Below are 15,259 nucleotides of genomic sequence, written 5' to 3' on the forward strand. Positions count from 1 at the left end.
TGGCTACCAGTTACGTACAATTCCCAGAATTGTTCAAACTGGTTAAAAAGGTGAATTTGATTTTATATAATAATAGCTAGTAAAAATTCAACAACAAGAAGATCATGGCAGGCTGTAATGGATAACTAGTAGTAGACTTGCCTTCATGCTGTAAAGAACTAGAAAACTGGACAAAATATATGGAAAAGACCTTTTTAGACCTTGAACAACAGGCAACATAGCACTGGGATCCCTGAGAGAACCGAAATACCTGAGGTGGTCTTTGTGGTCTCCCAGCCTTTCTGCAAGGACTCGCTTTCCACATCGCAGAGCAGAAAGCAGGGGCTCAGGACAGCAAGGTCGTCTCACTGTATTAAGACAGAGATCACAGGTTACAGACCAAAGTGGCTGGAATTCACGGAGGTGGGTGCCCTGCAGAGAACGAACTCCAGAAACCAGATAGGCATCTGCTTGGGTTTCGGACTAAATATTAAACTGTGCGTGCACAGCGCGAGAGTTTGTGAAGCAAGACAGGGACCAGGTATGAGGAGCTGTAATGTCACCACCCCCAGCACCCACAAGGCAAGCAGAGTGTGAGTGTCAGCCGGTCAGATGGGAGAGATACGTACCACACGGGTGAACCTCAAACACATTACGATAAGTGAAAGAAATCAGACCAGAGAGACTACATGTAGTATGGTTACATTAACATGAAATGTCTGGAAGAGGTAAACACTATAGAGGCAGAAAGGAGATGTGTATTTGCCTGGGGTTGGGGATAGGAACACGGACAGACCACAAATGGACACAAGGGAAACCTGGGGGGATGATGGAAGTATTCTAAGACTGGAATATTGTAATGATGACGCAACCAAATAAATTTACCAAAACTCATCAGACTGTTACATCGAGAAAGCTCTTGGCGGGACTTCCCTGCTGGTCCAGCGGTTGAGACTCAACACTCCCAATGCAGGGGGCCAGGGTTTGACCCCTGGTCAGGGAACTAGATCCTGCATGCAGCAACTAAAGATCCCACACGCCACAACGGAGATCTCACACACGGCAACAAAGGTCCCACGTGCTGCAACTAAGACCCAGAGCAGCCAAATATTTAAAAAAAAAAAAAGAAGCTCCTGGCATGGTACTAGGCCCTAGAAGACACAGAGCACCTGACTGTAATGTCAAGTGACCAAGTGGCCAGAGCTGTCCACCAAGAGCTGGATTCTATCAGATCCCCCAAGGGGGCAAGAGCCACTTGTCCTGGGATAAGCCGCACATCTGGGGTTGAGGACTAGCAGTGCCAGAAGGCGAAAGGCAGTTGCACAAGCAAGTGGCCCAAGCTCCTGTCCTCCCCCACTGTGGCCCTGGCACGTGTCCCTAAGCTCCCACCATCTCTGGCTGCACGATGGGAGTCTTTTATGATCTGACGGAGAAGGGAAAAGAGCCTGCTTTGTGCACAGATGGGATTTCTGATGGCCACTGTAGCAAATCATCACAAACTTAGTGGCTTGAAACAACACAAATTTAGTATCTTGCTGTCCTGGAGTTCAAAAGACTGAACTAGATCTCACAGGGCTAAGATTGAGGTATTGACAGGGACAGGCCTGCAATCCTTCCGGAGACCCTGGAGGAGTATATTTTTCCTGGTCTTTTCCTTTCCAGAGGCGCCCACGTTCCACAGCTTTACGGCCCCTTCCTCCATCGACAAAGCCAGCCACAGGGCTGCAGGGCCAGCCCGTCACCCACTGCCGTCCCTCTGGTTCTTGCTTGCATCATCACATCTCCTTTTCTGACTGGCGCGATAACTCTCCTGCCTCCCTCTTTCGCTTCTAAGAACCTTTGTGATTCCACTACACCCACTCAGATAATTCAGGGTAGTCTCCCATCTCGAGGCCAAATGATTAGCAACCTTCCATCTGCAAACTTAATTCCCTCTTGCCATGTAATTTAGCTTATTCACAGGTTCCAGGGATCAAGATGGGGCCATCTTTGGGGACTGTCACTCTGTTTACCACCCACCCTGGGAGCGTGGGTACCAGCCAAAAGTGGAACGTGGCTGTAGTGCAGCCCCATTCAGAGATGGCTTCGAAAGACAGCAGTGAGTTGAAATCTTAAGGGACAGAGTTTACGTAAAGTGGGCCTGGTCAATGATTCTACGTGGAAAGAGAACTGGCCCAAGGTTAGACCAAGGAGCAGCAGCAAATAGCTTGGCTGCTTGGTCAGAGCCATGAAAGAAGGAATATTAAAACTTGGGAACAAGAAGAACTGGGGAAGCAGATGTGTATGAACCTAGGAGAACAGGCACCAAGAACAAAGATGTGTGCGTTCCCAGTTGATGCCGACCAGAGAGTATCCAATGCGAAAGAGGCATCAAACATCTGAGGAGACAGGATGACCTTAGCCACAGCCTTCGTCACCAGCCGCCCTGGCACTAATACAATATTCTCATGAGTTGATTAGCCGTAGTGGCAGGGACTGAGGCTCTGCGTGGGCCCAGCAGCACGGGCAGCCGCTCACCAAAGCTGATGTACCCACTGCCTCTGTCAGGTGTCCAGTCTTCCCTCCCCCAGTCCTGCTTCCTCCACTGCACACAGGTGTCGGTCCTGAGAGTACTTCCCAATGAGCGTCCCACACTGAGATCTCCACCCCCCACTCCCCAGGGAACCCACCCTGGGACAAGCTGCTCCACAGCTGTTTGTTGGACGGACTTGAACTACCTGCCTCTGTCGTGGTCAGTGCCATCCTTCTCCTTACCGTGGAGGAAGGCAGCTGAGGCACCACCCAAGGCTAGAGACCAAGCCTCTAAGGACCCATTTCTTTCCCAGATGATGGACTGATCCCAGAAATCCCCCCACCACCTTCCTACCTGTGGACCTCAGTCATTCAGCCCACTGAGTTCAGCACCTCCAGAGAACACAGCTGCTCCTGGTGCAGGTGACACTGTTTTGCTAACGACGGTATCCGGGGTGCAGCACCCTTGAACAGGTGGAGGTGTCTCTTGTGCGACCAGTGAGTGAGGACGGGAGGCCAGCGGCATACCTGGCCTCCCCAGGCGCCCGCTTTCCAGCTCATCTTAGCCAGCCTGCTCTGCGCTCTCGGCCACTGGACTTTGCGTCTTTGTTGGCTGGCGCTGACAGTCTGCAATTATTTAAGGCAATCATTCACCTACTTATGTATTGTCTATCTGTCCTTCTGAAACGTGAGCTTCATGGGGGCAGGAACCTCGCCCGTCTTGTTTCCCGTTATACCTTAGCAGCCGGCACAGCGCCTGGCACAGCGCCTGGCTCTCTGGAGTAAGAGCACACGTTTGAGGGCTTCCCTGGCGGTCCAGTGGTTAGGACTCAGCACTTTCACTGCCGTGAGTCTAGGTTTGATCCCTGATCGGGGAACTAAGATCCCACAAGCTGTGCGGCACGGCCAAAGAAAAACCCAAATGAAAACAAAACAAACAAAAAACACATTTGAAAACACAGCCTCCTTTCACCACCTAACTGAGCTGCTGGTTCCCCATCTGTGAAATGAAAGTAAAGGGAGGTGGTTGTGAGGATAAACCAGGTAATGCAGTAACGGAGCACTTAGCGCGGTGCGTACAGGTAGAAAAAGGCACGCACAGGTAGGGGAACCCTGAGCGGATGGCGTCCATGCCTGGCTCCTCGCTTTCCTTTGTGAACCAGAAGGCAGAGCCATCTGCTGGGGGAAGATGTTGGAGGTTTGGAATAGATGCCAAGAAGAGGAGGAGGTGGAGCTGTGTGGAGTCGGCAGCTGACTGCGGGTACCATGGCTTCGTGGGCACCAAACATCCTTGGTGTGGGATTTCCTCCGTCAGGACGGAGGAGACAGGTGCTGGTGCAAATCCCTCACTCAAGTTTGGCCGGATGAGTGGGGCGGAAGGACAAGGGGGCAAAGCCGTTGAGGGTACTGGCAAGAGAATGGTTGTGACGATGCCCTGTGTGGTCTGGAGGTCTGGAGCCCGGGAGCTGGGAGGCGCTGGTCCACATGGGAAAGTCTGGGGAGTGGAGATCAGGATGAGGTCAGTGGGGGGTGTGGTGGGACGGAGGCGTGAGAGGATGGGCAGCGTCGGAAGCTGTGGTCAGGCAGTGGGCTCCTGGAGCAATGACAGGGCCCAGGGTGTGGGCGGCCGGAGGGCAGCGGAGGTGAAGGTCACCGGGCGGGAGGCGGTGTGGTGGGCAGGGAGGCAGAGCTGGCAGCCCCTTCCGTCTGCTTTCTTTGCTCAATGACTGCCCCTCCTCTCCAGGGGCCTCCGTCCTCCCAATGACTCCGTGACTCAGGAGGTGCTTCTCTGCCCCGCCACTCACCCTCAGTCCTTTCATGTCTTGCCCTCTACCTACCACGTGAACGAGGTTTCACCACCACTTGCGACTAAACGTTTCTCAAACAGAACTTATTTTCTTTGCACCAAACCCTTCCCTTTCTTACCCACCCTATCATTGTCTTCCCAATCCCCCAATTTTTATGTCATTCGTTTCCTCTCCTTCTTTGCTGGTTTTGCCCCCACTGTCTAGTCTATTACAGATTCTCGGGAATGATTTTGTCCATCACAGTTTTAAGCTAAGCCCCTTCTTCCAGTTTTCAGAGCTAAAATCCTACCCGTGAGTTGACAGCACTGGTCCACAAAGTGAGGGGTGAGAAACAGGCTGAAGTCATGGTGGGCGGGGGTGCACAGGAGGGAACGGGCGGAAGAAGCCCGCAGACAGGTAGAACGAGCACAACGTTGTAGTCAGACAGACGTGGGTTCTGGGCCTGGTTCTGCCCACCTCGTGGTGGACCTGTCACTTCTCTCAGCCTCAGTCGAGGAAAAGGGTCCCTAACAGGGGATATGGTAACCATTAATTCAAATTAGCTCTTAACACACCAGACACACAGCGGGCACCTGCTGTGTGCTAGTTCCCTTCCAGTAAAACAACTCCAGCTGCAGCCTTATCCACAGCGCAGTGGCTGGTGGAATAGACTCTGGGCCAGAGTCAAGCCCTGCTCCGCCCCTGATGAGCCATCCAACTAGCCTCCGAGTCTGTTTCCTCATCTGTAAGCTGGGGTCACTCATATTTGCTTTGCACTCTGCACAAGGCCATCGGGAGAACCACACATGGTTATGTATGTGAAGACACTTTGCAAGTGACAATGTTTTTATTTTTTTATTTATTCTTTGTCTTTAATTGTTATAATGGTATATCTTTTTAAACGATGATTTTGTTTGGATGCTTCCAGGCTTTTTTTAGTTAATTTTTATTGGAGTATAGTTGATTTATAATGTTGTGTTAGTTTCAGGTGTGCAGCAAAGTGAATCAGTTACACATATACCTTTATCCACTCTTTTTTAGATTCTTTTCCCATATAGAGTGATAATGTTATAGTCTCAAGTAAGTCAGCAAACTACTGTTCCAGGCTTCTCAATGTGTACCAATCTATTGCCAACATGGGCCCCTTCGGTCTGGGTCCAAGGAGAAGACTCTCCCTGAAATGCTATTTTATTCACAACACTCAGAACCTTCATAGTGGAGGCTGGTTGATGTCAGTTGAGAGGGGAGTTCTGGCATCAATCGGCCTGTGCCCAAACCCCTGCCCGTAGCACCCCCAGCTGTGTGCCAGCATGTAACGTAAGCCCCACGTGACAGTTTCCACAGCTGAAAGGTGGGGATGGCCAGTGGTGACAGGCCTGCCTCACTCGGCAACTGTGAGCATTCAGTTCAAGGGCGTGGGAAGCTCTTAGTGTCTGCACATAATAAGTGCTCAATAAATACGAGCTCTTGTTAGCAAACCTTTCACTGGTTCACCTCAGCATCTAAAAATGTCCCCATGTTCTCCCCAGTGCACGGAGCCGCATCATCTGCCCTCTTAGGATGGTCACACTACTTAAGTCCTGGGCTGAACGCACCCCAGGCCTGACACTCATCCACAGATTGACCCCTCTGCCTTCCTCAGTGGTTCCCAGCTTTGTTTCTGTTTTTTTTATCACCACACACAAACCCCACTACCACATGCAGTACCGTCCAGAGGAGAAGGTTAAGTAATTGATGGTTTGGCCATTTTTTAACCTAGGCTTCTGGGAGAGGAGATGTTTGTACATGATCTGGAATGGGAAGTGAGACCCAGGGTGGGAAGGGGTTTGGAGCAGCTCTCAGAACTTACAGGAACTCCTGGCTACCCCTCGGCAGCCAGAAGATTCTGTGTCCTCCGTACAGGCATCCCTCTTTTCTGCCTCCAAGCATAGCACATGCCTTTCCCCGTGCCTGGGACTCCCCATCTCTTCGGCACCCTGCCTCCCCCACCAGAGCTTTCCAAGCCAGCTCCTTGCCACCCCAAATTTATCCTCTATGTGGAGACACATCTCCCTGTGTCCCTCACCTTTATGATTAGAATCTTTTTTTTTTTTTTTTTTTGGCTGCATTGGGTCTTCATTGCTGCATGAGGGCTTTCTCTAGTTGTGGTGTGTGGGCTTCTCATTGTGGTGGCTTCTCTTGTTGCAGAGCACAGGCTCTAGGTGCGTGGGCTTCAGTAGTTGCAGCACTCAGGCTCAGTAGTTGTGGCACATGGGCTTAGTTGTTCCGCGGCACGTGGGATCTTCCTGGAGCAAGGACTGAACCTGTGTCCCCTGCATTGGTAGGTGGATTCTTATCCACTGCACCACCTGGGAAGTCCTCGTTTTAGTTTTGAATGTGTTTTCTTGTGTCAGTTTTCTATGTTTAAAATGTTTTCTTTTCCTTCAGTGCCATCAACCCCAAATACCCCACATTTTACCATATGCTTTGCTTCGTGATGTGGGGTATAGAAAGGTGGAAGAGGGACTGCCAAAGGCCCAGTTTCGATCCCTTTTTGAGGAACTAAATCCTATAAGCTGCACAGTGCGGCCAAAAAAAAAAAAAAAAAAAAAGGAAAGAAAGAAAGGTGGAAGCTGTTCTGAGCTCACACTCTAGAAGGTGAAACAGACCCAAGAGGCAGGCGTTTACAGGGCAGACCACGAGAGGTCCCAGAAGGAAAGCAACATGTGAGGGAGGGTGTGGAGCTCGACACACTCATTCCCGGGGAGGTGGCTGGTCACTGGGGGGATGCCCAGGAGGCTTGCGAGGCCAGGCTGGCTCTCCTGCTCTCTCAGGCACTCACAGAGTCGTTTCCATGGGGACTTTCTATGCTGCTTTCACCCCAGGAGCCACACCATCGCGTGGGGTGCACCATGGTGGGACACTGCCAACCAGAGGGTCTGCAAAAGGGGGAGGAAGTTTGTCAAGGAGGCAGAGGCAGGGAGAAATGAGGGAAGGCCATTTAGTAGAAAAGCAAAAATGTCCGCCATGGAGAATTTTGGAATGTTTATGCTGGAGGCAGAGAGGAGAAAAATGTAAACGTCTGAAAAGAGCTGCTGTGTCTGGGGCAGCAGGAAGCCGGCATTTAAGACCCCAGGGTGACACCTCGTGGATATTCGGGGAAGTGCGCCCTGCAGGGGAGGCCGGCGCCGCCCGGCCCAGGTGCTTCCAAGAGCTCAGGACAGAAAGGCGGGGGCCGGGGCGGAGGAATCTGGGCCAGCTGCTTCCCTTCGGGAGCTCGCCTGGCTCCGCTCTTGGAGGATGCCTGGAAGGAGCAGTGCGTGAGGACTCCTGGCTCAGACATCCGCTGGGAGACCTCAAGCCAGCAACACTGCGTGTTGGGAAGGCTCTTCCTTCTTCCTCCTCCCCAGCGTTCTGCAGCTCCCATCCTCCGCCAGCCCCCAGCCCCGCCGCGCACAGCCCCTGCCTCCGCCGTCCCGCCCGCCCTCCTTGTGGAACTGGAGTGAGCTTGGAGGAAGCGCAGGCTCCTCAGGGCACGGGGCCCACCTTTGGAGCTTCTTCTGCTGCCCCAGACAGAAGACCATCTCCGATCATGGGTGCCCGGCTATGGGCACGGCGCTCTGCCCGCCGTAGGTGCTCCAGGAAAGAGCCCTGGATCTTGAGTCAGGGTCCTAGCCCCAGCTGAACAGAAGCACTGCGGGAATGGGAGCTGAGCAGTTCTTCTAGAAGGTTCTCCCTGTTCCTTAGTCAAAATTGGCCCCTGTAATTTTACCCCATTTGTTCTGATACGGCCTTCTGAAGCAATTCCAAGTCTTTTGTTTTTTATGTGATGCCTGCAAACAGCTTTCGTGTTCCCTGTAAACATTGTCATTTTGGGCTAAATATGCCCAACTTCCTTCATTCTTTAGAGCAGTGGTTCTCAACCACAGACGACAGCCCCTCGGGCGGCACTTGGCAGGGTCCGGAGACCTCTAGGTCCGAACACCTGGAGGAGGGAGGCTGCTACTGACATCTAGTGGTCAGAGGCCAAGATGCTGTAACCTCCCGCGTGCGCGGGACCCCACCCCTGCCCCACCACACACAAAGAATTATCCAGCGCGAGATGCTTTAGTGCAGAGGCTGTGGAACCCCGCTTCCGAGTTCCAAGACGTCTCAACATCCCAGTCCTTTCAAGGGACACTCTTTATACCGCGATGTGGTACAGAACTCCAGACCAGCTCCGACCAGCCTGGGCATCTTGGGGTCTGGTCTACACAGTGGACGTCTCTCGATGGAGCCTAAAGATTACATCACCCCTCTTAACAATCCTTTGCTCATATGGTCAGTATGTCCTTAGTCAACGTTTGCAACAAAGAACTTACAAACTCAAACATGCCTACAATTAAATAAAAGATTGCCTGGAAAAAGTAGTATTCACACACAAGAATATTGGTAAAATGAACATTCCTATCAATGCATTCAACTTTAAACGATTACTATTATATAAATGTCTTTTTAAACCATTCCTCTTAACAAAGAAATGGCAAAGCCCTGCTGAAGCCCTCCAGAGCAGGCAGAACAAAGGCAAAAGATGCTTGTCAAGTAAAATATGAAAGGCGCTCTGAGCTCCCCTAATTACATCTTGGAAGGGAAGCTTTGTCCTATTGACATTTGGGATCATTTTTCACAAGCTCAGGTTACCCCCTTGACGTTTTTTAGGAAGTTTCATGATATGGAGACATTGTTGAAAAATTGGCTGGATGATTTCTGCTAAGCAATCAGATACAGAGACCAAATCCATTTGTGCCCACTTAGCTCACTTCTGGTTATCTTGGGCCAAATGAGTGTGCAACCTTAACTCCGACTTTTAAGAAGCCAGATGGTTTACACTGCTTTGGTGCGTGGAGTTTTTACAGAGAATCCCTGAGGTAGCTTGGCTGAAGGTGGGGACTGATCTCTGATATCTGACTTATCTGTACTCGTTAATATCAGAGTGTTTAAGGAACAACAAATACTGTTTTTTATCTTTATAAACTGGAAGCAAAGGAAAGAAAATTTCTTTCACTAGACCTTTAGATCTTTTCTTCAGTATGTAAAATTCGAAAGCAAATTGTGAGCTCTGTCCTGCTCAGTCCTGAATTTTAAGTGTTTGACTGCTTAAACCATCATGAAACCGTAATGAACTTAAGCTCACTTGGCGCTGTGGAATCTTGATATATGCACATCTGTGTATGTGCTCGCTGAGACCCTGGTGGAGTATGTTTTTATGTGGGGTCAAGATACTAAGTAGACCTCCTGTTTTTGCACTAGGCCTTCATTCCTGGGAACAGGAGTGTCTAGCAAATAGGAATATATTATAAATCACATTTTTAGTGAGAATGACAAAGCTTAGTAACCCTTGCCTTAGGGAACTGTCCAATTTGTCAGTTAAAATTCAGCCTTCTGATATAAAACGAGCCCGTTCATGTTGTGTGAGAGCTGATTCCCCGCGGAAAGAATCTGTTGGGAGTGGTAGGGACACAGGGTGGAATGTGGGGACCCCTGAGGAGAGCTTTGTGGTGCTTCCTCGGTTCAGCCCTGTGCCCCCTCAATCACTCACCCATCGGGGCCTTTCTCAGGCCCCAAAGCGGTGCTTGAACGAGCCTCTGAATCCAGGGACGTTTTTGCTCTGAAAAATGAGAACACAGATTGGAATCTGTAACTGATACGAACAGCACAATGGAAATATCGAATCTAAAAACAGTAGCTGAAGTAAAAGTGCTTCATTGAAAGGAGAGGGTCAAGACAGACCCATTTCCACCCACGATTGGATCTAGGCTAGACAGGCCTTTCTGGGACAGGAGGAAGGAGTGAGGTTTGATTTTGAACCCTATTTTTAAAAAATATTTATTTATTTACTTACTTTTGGCTGTGTTGGGTCTTAGTTGCAGCCTGCAGGGTCGTCCACTGAGGCATGTGGGCTTCTCTCTAGTTGTGGCACGTGGGCTCAGTAGTTGCAGAGCAAGGGCTTAGTTGCTCTGCAGTGTGTCGGACCTTAGTTCCCCGACCAGGGATTGAACCCGTGTCCCCTGCATTGGAAGGCAGATTCTTAACCACTGGACCACCAGGGAGGTCCCTTGAACCCTGTTATTTGATGATTCTGAAGCATCTACAGCTCCGGGAATCACCATGGACAGGTTCAACAAAGGGCCTTGGAGGGAGCCAATGAAAGGGGACTTTATTCTTGATAATGACATGACCGCAAATGCTTTGCTCCCTCATGTGGTCTCCACACCCAAACCCAGGGCAAGCCCAGTCCCATCCGCCCTGTGCTCCCAGGGCCTGGCAGCTCTCAGCCAACCCAGCCACCACCAGGGCCCAGGACCAGCCCTGGACCAAGGCCTGGAGGGCCACCTGCAGACCACCTGCTTCAGAATCCATCACCTTCAGGGTTGGCTGAAATCACGCCTTCTTGGGCCCCATCCCAGTCCTTCTGAGTCTGGTTCTCTGTCACCTCTGAGGTTTGGCCACTCACTAAATCACGACCCACAGAGCAAGCACTGGTGGAAGGTCCAGCCTTTCCTTCTATGCCTTGGCTTCGCCCAGGGGTAGACATCCAACACGGCCATGCCTCACATTATAGGGCTCCCCACACCACTGCGTGAAATTAGAAAACAGATTAGAATCTGTAGCTGATGTGAACAGGATGTGGTGGAAATATTGAATCTAAAACGCCACCTGTGCCAGGTCCTACCCCACCCCTGCCACGTTTGCATGGAACTTTGCATACCCACCCTGGGTGCCTGTTTCCTCCACCTCCTGGTGTGGAGTGCTCTCCAGACGTCGGCCTGCTTAGACCCCACAGGCTGGCAGCACCATGTTACAGATGGGCCCGGAGGCTCCAGCTCGAGTCGAAGCTCATACTTGTCAGAGCCGGGACTCCAGGGCCCCATCCCTTGGCCTCGCCCAGTGCCCAGCACAGAGGTGCTGCAGACTTTTCTGCCTCGTACGGAGGAAGTCTGCAGGACTGTACACGAGCTAAGCTGGGAGCACCTGGGAGAGGAACCCAGGGCATTGGAGGAGCTTGGTTCTGGGCCTACTGGGCTGCTTCCCTGCAGGGTAGCTTCTGGAATGTCGGTTAACCTCTCTGAGACTCAGCTGCTCTATCTACAAAACAGGGAAATGGAGCGCCTGTGCTTCTTCTCGGGGTGAAAGTGCTCTGAATGTGCAGGGGCCATGGGCGGGGGCCGCCCCCTCTCCCCTCTTCCTCCTGCCAATCCCCCACTGCACTGAGCAGGGAGAGCGGGTGGACACTGTTCCAGTATTTGGTCCCCAGCCCTTGGTTGCTCTGAAAGCTGAGTGCGGCTGCCACGAATACAGGGTGCCCAGCGGCCCCCATGGGCTACTGCTGTCCCCACTCCGGGACTCCCCTGTCTGCAGCCCCCTCCCTTCCTCGTGTGCCTCAGAGCCAGAGCCAGAGAGCTCAGGAGGAAATTCGGGCACGGCTTTCAGCCAGCACCCCCAAGCCCCCTTCCTCTGGGACACAGCAATCTTCCCAAAGCCTGCCTACCCCCCCGAAGCCCCCAGGACCTGCCCGCGCTGAGGCTGACCATTGGTGTGGGACAGGCCCTACGTAGCCCAAATACAGCCTCCTGACCAGGGGCTGCCAGGTTTGCGAGTCTGCATCCCTGACTGACCCTGATGGCCGGGCACTGCTGCCCCCAGTCCCTGGGGTTTAAGGAGAGTTAGGGTGGTTTGCCTTCAGAGACCTTAGGATCTGATGGGAAGCGTCCTCCTTGCCCGCCAAGACTCCAAGAAGAGCCAGCGCCCTGCGCGCCACGCCTCTGCGGGGTTGCCCCTGGCTTCCCGAGCCTCTGCAAGCTCTTCTTCATTCTTCGAGACCCACCTCAAAAGCCACCTCCTCCAGGAAGCTTTCCCTAGTCCCCCGTCGGGCCCCATCAGCATGAACTGCCCGCTCACCTCTGCTCCCACCCAGGGCTCCAGGCGCCGCTGGCTGGCATGTGCCTGGGGCTGTGGCTCTCACATCTCCCTCACGACAGCACCTTCCCGCGAGGAGCGTGTCTATTCAGTTGATAAGCATTCGTGCCGCTCTTCTCCTGGCTGGCTTTTCACTGTCCTCAGCTTGACCGTGCAGGCTCGGCCCCCAGAGCCCAGCAACTGCGCTGTGGGGCTTCCCTCCCACCTGCTGGGTGAGAGGAGACAAACGATTTCTCCTCCTTGGCTAAAGTGAAGGGCTGGATGGGAGGCCCAAGGCACCTCCTCATTTAAGGTTCCGTGGAGGCTCCGCAGGTGCCCAGTACCCAGAGCAGAGCCAGGAGGTGGACAGTTGCCCGCTGGAATTCTGTGGGCTCCTGCTCCCCTCACTGTTGTAACATCGGCAATGCACACACACCCCAGGTGACACTCTCAACCGCCCTTCAAGGTAAGTGCTATGACTGACTCTGGTTTACAGAGGAGGAAACCAAGGCACAGAGAGGTTAAGCATCTTGCTCGGGTCACACAGCTCCGAAGGCACGTACTCTTGGCCGGCACCCCAGACTTGGCCCTGCAGTGAAGGGCCACGCTCCCCTGTGGCAATGACCATGACATTTCAGGGAGGGCATCTGTAATCCTGAGAGAAAGAGGATGCAGGAGTGAAGGGAGGGTTTCTCTGAAAGTGTCTGGATGGATGAGGGGTGAGGAGGGCCAGAGGCAAAGCCCACCTGGGATGGTTCACTTCTCGCTCACCTCCGCCATGACCCCCAGGCCCAGTGGGCACCAGAGGAGAAAATGCTGCCTCACTCGGCCAGCTGGAAATCATAGGAATTCACGAGAAGCCAGGACACTCCCTCATGTTGCAACTTTAGCATCCTGGGGGTTCTGGCCTCACCCAGCCACCAGGCCTCACATCCTTCCTGGGTTTGCACCAACGCACAGAGATCATTCTATCCCTGCAGCTGAGGCCCCTTGCTGCCTCCTGCCAGCACCCCTTCCCCATGCCACGAAATCTGGCCACTGAAAAAGTCCCCATGAAAACGGACATGATCGTGGGTCAAAGCATGTGACTTTGCCTCTACTCACATCTGCTTTTCAAACCAAAAAGTGCTTTGTGTTTAAGTCAAACTCTCCTTAATGCATTTTCCATTCTCTACAAAACTCACAGCCACCAATTAAAAAAAAAAAAAAAAAGAAAAAGAAAAAACCATGAAGCACACATCTCTTGCCCGGTTTACCATTCTCTTTGATCCATTAAAATCTGAGAGCGGGTCCTCCTTCGACTCAAGAGTGAGGCCAAGAGGGAATAATGATCGGTAAAGTGGCCATCCGAGTGTTTGCCTTGTGATGAAAGAAAACTTTTGAGAACTTGGAATAAAGAAGGGATATGTAAGTCTCTCCAGGTCCCATCAATAATGATATTAATGAATTAATGATTTACTCGAGTGTTATATGTCTATTTGCTTTGCTGTTCATAAGCCTACATCGTTTCCTTAGTAACCTTGCCATCAGCCCAAACTTCATCTCTCTGAGAACGAAAGGGCACCTCTCAAGGAAAGGCACACAGCTTTCTTGCTTTTTTCAGTGTTTGCAAAGGGGGAAATGATGAATCGATATATTCTAAAGGAGCCATTTTTCTTTTTTCCTTTCCTTCCCATTACCATTGAAATCTGACATTTGAAACAGCTACTGTATCAACATCTAATTCCACCACTTTCCTTCCCAACAAAGCCTTCAGTCTTAACCAAATAACGTTGCTTTCACCAATGTGTGTCATTTATTTAGATACGTGTATGTGCACACACACACACGAACGCACACAGATGGACGTATATGCCATCCACTTCTTACTGACAAACAAAAATGTTGATTTATTTTCTCTGTTGACTTTAAAAGCTTTACTAATCTCATTGCTTGCATTCAGGACCATCAGGACTTAATAAGTGCTCACAAAGGCTTGGTGGATGAGGATAGAAGATTCTGGATCTGCCGAGTAAAAGGCCCATTTATCCACAACAGCTCAAAAGGCAGCAAGTCAAATTTCCTTGGTGCAAATACATGTAAAAGAATTTGGTCAGACAGACAGATACAGATGGCTAAGAATTGAATGAGTATAGATTCAGATTCATGCCCAACTCAATAACATTTTTTTTTTGATCTGACACTGCTGCTGAGAATATTCTTATAAGAGGATTTTGTAATTTTCCTTTGGTGGGACAAGTTATACAAGAAATGGAAGAGATGGGAAGAGAAATCTGCTTGCTGGGGAAAATCTAAAGGGGAAAGTCGATATTTCCCAACAAGCAGAAACCTAGGAGGTCAGGACAGCCTCCCCTCATATCAATGAAAAGCTTTGCATTTTGAAAGCTTTCCCCTTTTCTACAGTAGCTGCCTTATCTTGGGTCTGAGAAGCACAGGTCACAGTCAAAGTGATGCTTAGCGGTAAGGGTGGCTCAAGCAGGGGGCCGCTTGCCTAGACCTTCAACCAAATGAGTGTGTGCTAGGGGATGACCCTGGGAAGCCCTCGGTCTAGTTGGCTGGAATGGGTGCTGTAATAGACAAGGGATCACAAAGGGGCAGGGTTCATTTGGCAGGAAGGGCTTGGAAAGGCATTACCTGGACACAGGTTGAGTAAGGCCTTGGCGGGTGCACAGGGTGGGGGTGGGGTGGGGGGAGAAGACACTATTTAATGGTAAATTTCAGATTTCAAAACTATCACTTCGCTTCCCATGTTGGCAAAATCCACCAGGAGCAAACAACCGGCCAGGGTTGCCTCCTCTGCCCTGCCAGCCCGTTTGCTCCTCTCCTGATGGTTGTAACAGCCAATGAGGTTTCACGTCTTCAACATGAATCTGTCACTAGTCCTAAGTATTTGGAATGTACACTTAGGGTGAGTGGCTCCAACCCCCATGACTCACAGGTTTAATATCATTGGAGTCACACGGCGGGAAAAAGGAAAGCTAACTTTGAAATGACCCATTTCACTGACAACCAAGTGTCCTGTTTTTTTCTGAAGCAAACTTGGTGTCTGAAATTTTGGGCTGGGAATG

At 51.2% G+C, this 15,259-nt stretch overlaps 1 long non-coding RNA gene across 1 annotated transcript; it reads right to left on the bottom strand.

Moving 5' to 3' along the window:
- Positions 1-272: 272 nt before the first annotated feature.
- On the bottom strand, positions 273-10,773 carry LOC130856921 (uncharacterized). Its single transcript, XR_009054724.1, has 4 exons — positions 10,659-10,773; positions 10,138-10,303; positions 9,835-9,903; positions 273-347 (listed from the first exon to the last, which is right to left on the bottom strand). It is a non-coding gene; the product is annotated as an uncharacterized LOC130856921 (long non-coding RNA).
- Positions 10,774-15,259: the final 4,486 nt, after the last annotated feature.

This window comes from Hippopotamus amphibius, chromosome 7 (assembly GCF_030028045.1).
Source record: "Hippopotamus amphibius kiboko isolate mHipAmp2 chromosome 7, mHipAmp2.hap2, whole genome shotgun sequence".
Lineage (NCBI taxonomy): Eukaryota > Metazoa > Chordata > Mammalia > Artiodactyla > Hippopotamidae > Hippopotamus > Hippopotamus amphibius.